Genomic DNA, 6,814 nt, shown 5'->3' with positions numbered 1-6,814 from the left:
GGACCTCGGAAAGCATGGCCCTGTGGGTAGGTGCTGGCAGAGGCCAGGCCCAGGTGCACTGGGGCCCCGGGCGGGACATGCCAGGTGGTGGAGCCGGAGGTTAATCAGATCAGCCCCAGCACAGACTGGAAGGCTCACCCCTCCACCCGCAAACTCAGCCCATGGAGGACGAGGCCAGCAGAAGGGGCGCCCTAGGGACACTGCCCCTCCCCCGTGTCCCAGTGAGCCGAAGCTCCTCTCAGGTTGTGGAAAGTTACTGAGAGAGCGGCACTGCCACCTGGCCGCCTCGAGCATTCTCAGAGGAGATAAGGGGCCGGCTGGGCACTGGCCTGTGGGTGTGTCACACGTTGCTAATGCTAGGGTGTAGGTGTCGGTGTCCCCACCCCCATCCAGCTGGCATGAGCACCTCTTAGTGTACTGAATGAACAGAGGAGTGAACATGTGTGTGCTGCCCAGAGACACGTGTGTGTGTGTGTGTGGAAGGACATGCTTGTGTGTGTCTGTGTGTGTGTTTATTGGGCACCTACTATGTGCTAAATTCTTCATCTAGCTTCCTCCTCACACTCACTGTATGCAATAGGTATTACTGTTCCCCTTGAACAGACTGAAGAACAGAGAGGATTAACCATCACTAGGCCAAGCTGGAAAGTGGCATTGGAATTGCTGGCAGGGGCTGTGTGGCTCCGGAAGGGGCTTTACGTTGTCAGAAAAGAGAGAAGGGACAGAGTCACAGGCGGCGCCAGTAGGGCTGCTCCAAAGAGTGAACAGAAAGACACCGGGGACCAGCTGACAAGCCTTCCGTCCACCTCCCAATACACAGACGCCCTGCCCTGTGCCCTGGACCACACCCGCCACACACAACACACCACGCAGCCTCACACGGTGCACACATCCCCTTACACACACATGCTGCAGGCATGCTGATGGAAGGGAGTTAATTAAGCCTGTTGGACACACACATACACTCATACACACACACAAACACACACCCCATATCACATTTCTGCTGCCCCAGGGGCTAGGTCAGTGATGGCAAACCTTTTGAACTCAGCGTGTCAGCATTTTGAAAAACCCTAACTTAACTCTGGTGCCGTGTCACATATTGAAATTTTTTGATATCTGCAACCATAGTAAAACAAAGATTTATATTTTTGATATTTATTTTATATATTTAAATGCCATTTAACAAAGAAAAATCAACCAAAAAAAATGAGTTTGCGTGTCACCTCTGACACACGTGTCACAGGTTCGCCATCACTGGGTTAGGCAGATGGCTGAAAGGACTGTGATGCGGGCGCTGGGCAGCAGGGGGGGTGCACGGGGTAGCCCAAGGCTTTGCTGGCAGGAGAAGGGAGGAGGGCAGCCTAACCTGTGCCCCTTGGAAAAGTCTGTCTGGCCCCCCTTCTCCAACCTGGGGTCGGCCCGCACCCCAGCCCACTCCAGCCCCAGCCGAGCTCCAGCTCAGCCCTCCTCACTTGGCCCTGCAAGTATGCAACAGGCTGCTCTGGGGTCTCCACTCACCAATCCACATCCGCCTACCCTACCCCACCCAGCCTTGCTAAAGCCCGGGGACAAGCAGGAGCACCCCTGTGCTAGCAGCTGACAGTGTAGATGGGGAAGCCGAGAGGACACACGTGTGTTGGGCGTGATGAGGCCGCAAAGAGGAAGTTGGGTGAGGGATGGACACCTTTGGAAGTAAAAGGGCAAGGCACAGGCTGGGAGATGTTTGCAAAGTCACAACTGGATAATACGACAGGCTACCCAATTTTTAAAAAACTGGCCAAAATATTTGAACACAATATTCATCAGAGAAGATACATGGGTGGCAAATAAGGACCCGAAAAGATGCTCAACATTAGTATACAGTGAGGCTACGCACATCAGAAGCCCAGTGAGATGACCAGCGCACACCACCCCAAAGCCATCCCAGCCCTGCCCGGACGGATGGGGCGAGCTGAGCTCCGCAGACCGCAAGCGGAACGTGGAGCGCCCCCCCCCCCCCCCGCACCCCCCGCACCCCCATCAGAAGGGCTGGAACCAAACAGCGATAACGCCAAATGCTGGTGAGGGTGCCGAAAAGCTGGCCCGCCCGCCCGCATGTCGCTGGTAGGGTTGTAAAATGATTTCCAGCCGGGAAACAGTTTGGCAATTTCCCTTCAAAGTAAACAAGCTCATTGTGCGCGCCAGCAATCGCACTCGGCGATTATCCCGGGACAATGGACACTGTGTTCGTGCGAAAACCTTACACAACTGTTCACAGGCGCTGCAGTCACAGTCGCCAAGAACTGGAAACATCCGGCTGTCTCTTGGAGCCGGGGAAAGTGTGGGCGTTCCTATCATGGAACCCCACTCACCCATGGAAAGGAAGGTACGACTGACGCGGGCAGCACTCAGAACGGCGCTGCAGGAAGCTGTGCAGATACATGGATGGCAAATAAGGACTGTATGATCTCATTTCTGTAACATTTTGAAATAACGAAATTATAGAGATGGAGAGCAGATCAGTGATGGCCAAGGGGGAGGGGTGGGAGGGGAGGGGTGGGGGGAAGGGGTCGGTGTGGCAACGAGCCTGTGGTGAAGGGCCAGTGCTGTACTTGACGGTGGTGGTGACACAACCTGCAGCGGCGAGAAGATTGCACAGAAACACACGGCGTGTTTGGAAACAGGGAACCGGGAAGAGGCTGTGGGCGGACGGGCGCTGGCTCCTGGCTGTGCTGCAATGAAGCTGTGGCCATATGAGCTGTAACGGTAAGCAGGCTGGGGAAGGCTACACCAACCCTCCTGCACATTTTCTGCAATTTCCTTGGAACCGATGATCACTTCCAAACCAAGTTGTTGTTTTTAATGATACAATCACGTTGGGAAACAATTTGGCAGTTTTTTTAAAAAATGAGTCAGGCCTTGGCCCGTTCGGCTCAGTGGATAGAGCGTCGGCTTGTGGACCGAAGGGTCCCAGGTTCGATTTCGGTCAAGGGCACGTACCTCGATTGCAGGCTCCTCCCTGGCCCGGGCCCTGGTCGGGGACAACCAACCAAGTCATCCCACACCTAGGTATTTACCCAGGAGAAGTGAAAGCAGCTGGGCTGGTGTGGCTCAGTGGTTGGGCGTTGACCCATGAACCAAGGCCACTGGTTCCATTCCTCGTCAGGGCACATGCCCGGGTTGTGGGCTCCATCCCCAGTAGGGGGTGTGCCGGAGGCAGCCGATAGATGATGCTTCTCTTTCATTGATGTTGCTATCTCTGTCCCTCTTCCTTCCTCTCTAAGAAATCAATAAAAACATTTTTTTTAAAGAGAAGTGAAAGCAGTGCCCACAGGGGGATGGGCTGTTCACAGCGCCTCTATTTGGAATAACCCCAAACGGGAAGCGGCCCCATGAGGCCAGGGGAGCCCAGAGAGGCGGCCTCCTTGCCCCAAGCCACACAGCCTGGCGACGGAGATGAGCCGCGGCGGCTGCCTGGTGGGAGGAAGGGAAGCGGCATCTGGGTGGCGGGGGAGAGCCCAGCTCCGAAGGGCCGCCCTCTCAGCCACGGAGGAGGCGTCCCTGGGCACCTGGGAGGAGCTGCAGAAATGGCTCCTGTGGGCGGTTAGAATTAGACTCTTCAGCAGCCAGCCCAGCACCTCCACCCGCCCGCCCGCAGGCTTGGCTCCTTCTGCGAAGACTGGATACAGCTGCTTGGAAGTCGGCAAAGGCTTTGCCCCCACTTCCTCCCCCCGCCCCCCACCCCCTCCACCCCCCTACCCTCCCCACCCCACCCCTGCCCAGGATCCAGTCGCCCACTGAGGACGGCGGTGCTGCCTCTCCCGATGCCCCTCTGAGTGGCAGCCACAGTGACAGGGACCAGCGGTTGGAGGAGGAGCTGCTGGTCTGCAGACGGTGGGGGGCGGGGCGGGGGGGGGGTGGTTTAGGGGACACTGAGTCTCGGTGGCAGCGAGGTTCTGGGACCAAGGAAGCCAACAGATGCCAGGGTCAGGGGTCACCCAGGGAGCTGGGGGTGAGGGTGGGCTTCCCCGTCAGTTCTTCCTGCCTTCGGGTCCTCCTTGCCAGGCCCCGAGGCTGAAGGGCTCTGTGCTCTGCCTTCTCTGTATCGCACCCCTGAGGGGTCTCGCCAGCCCAGGGCTTCCAACACCGACCTGCGAGCCAGCGAGCGAGAGGAGGCCTGGCTGGTGTGCTGCCTGCTGATGGCACGTGCTGAGCTGGGGGCCCTGGGAGGTATCACAGAAAAGGATCCGACCTTTAACCTGCCCTCCAGTCAATCTAGACCAGTGGTCGGCAAACCGCGGCTCTCGAGCCACATGCGGCTCTTTGGCCCCTTGACTGTGGCTCTTCCACAAAATACCACGTGCGGGCAACAACATACAAACCTGACTTACCCAAACTTTCCAAGGAGACGCAAGGCCATGGTTCACATTAGTGTTTGCCAGTCATTGTCATGATTTAATTTTATGGATATTGTAAGGTAAATTGTAAGGAATTTAATTTTATCAATAAATAATATCGTTATTAAGTATGATATCAAGTTTTATTCAACGTACCTATAGTTTAACTAAGACGTAAAACTTTAAGTAAAGTTTATTAAGTTAATTTTAGGGAACGTTGTGGAGTGAAAGAAGATGTAGTGTCGAGGATTGAGAAAGGTATGCTGAGATGGTTTGGACATATGGAGAGGATGAACGGAAGGAGACAGACGAAACAAGTATACAAGACGAGTGTGGATGGGAGAGTTGGAAGGGGTCGACCTCAGCGAACGTACCTCAATCAGATTGAGGATGTTTTTAGCAAAGGCCAAGTTAGGAGCACCCTAATTAAGTTAATAACAATGTACCTACCTATATAGTTTCAGTTTAAAAAATTTGGCTCTCAAAAGAAATTTCAATTGTTGTACTGTTGATATTTGGCTCTGTTGACTAATGAGTTTGCCGACCACTGGACTAGACCAGTGGTTCCAGCCTCGTTTTGGCCACGCCCCACCCGAGCATCTCTAACATCCTGATGCCCCCCCCGCCCCCCAAGACCTAGAATTCTTATTATTCAAAAAGTGACTCCTATGCACGTGGAGGAAGCCTGAAAGGCCATTCACTTGGTCTAAACAAGCTTCCAAAGAACATGGCATCCATGAAAGAGAAAAATGAAAGAACAAAAGGGCATTTCACTAAGAAATTGTTTTAAAAAAATAAGAAATTGTTAAAAAATAATAATATGAAGTGATGTGAAAAAAATAGCAAATAAAATTTCAAAACATATAATAGAGAACTGAAATGCATAAATATGTCACAATATGTATTTATATGCTGTATATGAGGCCCCTAGAACCATAAGAAATGCAAAAAAATCACTCATTCTCGAATTGCCCCCTGAAAAATCAAACTGCCCCCCTGTGGGTGTGTGCCCCAGTGGGAACCTCTGGTCTAGAGACTGCTTTAGACAATTACAGCTGAGAGCAGGGTGAGGGCGCTGTGATCCAGGAGGAACAATAATGAGGGGTGAGCCTGGCCCGTGTGCTCAATGGTTAGAGCACTGGCCCGACCGAAGGGTCCCAGGTTTGACTCCTGATCAAGGGCGTATAAGTGGGTTTCAGTCCCCAGCCCCAGGGCGAATGTGGGAGGCAAAGAATCCAAGAGTCTCTCTCACATCAATGTTTCTCTCTCTCCCCTCCCTTCCACTCTCTCTAAAAACCAATAAAAAAACATCCTCAGATGAGGCTAAAGAATAATAATAATGAGAGCTGACATACAGGGTTCCATTGATGGGGGAGGAAAAGGGGTGGAACTGCTAGGAGTGAGGAATCAGTTTTGGAACTAGACAGCGATGGCGGCTACACAGCATTGAGAATGTGCTAAATGCCACCGAATTGTTCACTTTAAATGGGTAATTCTATGTCCTGCGACTCTCACCTCCATTTAAAAAATAAAACGGCTGCCCTGGCTGGTTTGGCTCAGCGGATAGAGCATCGGCCTGTGGACTGAGGGGTCCCAGGTTCAATTCCGGTCAAGGGCATGTACCTGGGTTGCGGGCACATCCCAAGTGGGAGGTGTGCAGGAGGCAGTTGATTGATGTTTCTCTCTCATCGATGTTTCTAACTCTCTACCCCCTCCCTTCCTCTCTGTAAAAAACCAATAAAATATATTTAAAAAATAAAACGAACACGGGCATGCTGTAAAGCAGAAGGCAAGCTCGCACGCGTGTTTAACCAGGGCCGACTTGGAGAAGCGCCGCCTCCCTCTGCTGCAGGGTCTCCGGGAGAGCTGGGGGGCCCTGGGGAGGGAAGGGAGTGTCAGTGCCAAGGCCAGCCTCCTGGGCCTACAGGACGGTCTGGAGGTGCCAGTAGGTGGTCTGGGCACAGCACCCACCACTCCTTCCTCCTGCTCCCGGGCTCAGACACTCGCTCCCGTGGGCTCCTGTGGCTCCCACCACCCGGACTGACCCACAACTGCTTTGGCTTCTTCAGGCCCCTCCCAGCCCCTAGGCTCCTTCTCCCGGCCTCTGCTGCCTGCCTTTGCAGCTTGGGGGTCCCTCTTGTGCATGTGTGCCCCCGCAGCACCCTGCATGCCCCCCCAGAGCACCCATCAGCCTGCTGGGCTGTGCTCCTGCTCTAACCACTCCGCTCTGACAAACCTCTTCTTCGGAATTGGGCCTGCTACCTGGCTCAGAAGACAGAATTGAATCATCTGAGCAGAGACCCGGGACTGGAGAGACTCTTCACCCCTGAGTGACCTTGACACCCTCCTCTGTGTCCTGCAGCCTCTGCTGTCCTCCCACTGGGACTTGAAAGCTGTGAAGGAGCCCAAGCTTGCATGGCCTTGAAGTTAACAGT

This window comes from Myotis yumanensis, unplaced genomic scaffold, assembly GCF_028538775.1.
Source record: "Myotis yumanensis isolate MYYU_CA2020_CCGP unplaced genomic scaffold, mMyoYum1.0.hap1 SCAF_3, whole genome shotgun sequence".
NCBI classification, from domain to species: Eukaryota; Metazoa; Chordata; class Mammalia; order Chiroptera; family Vespertilionidae; genus Myotis; species Myotis yumanensis.
The sequence above is the reverse complement of the archived record's forward strand: the minus strand, read 5'-3'. Positions refer to the sequence as shown.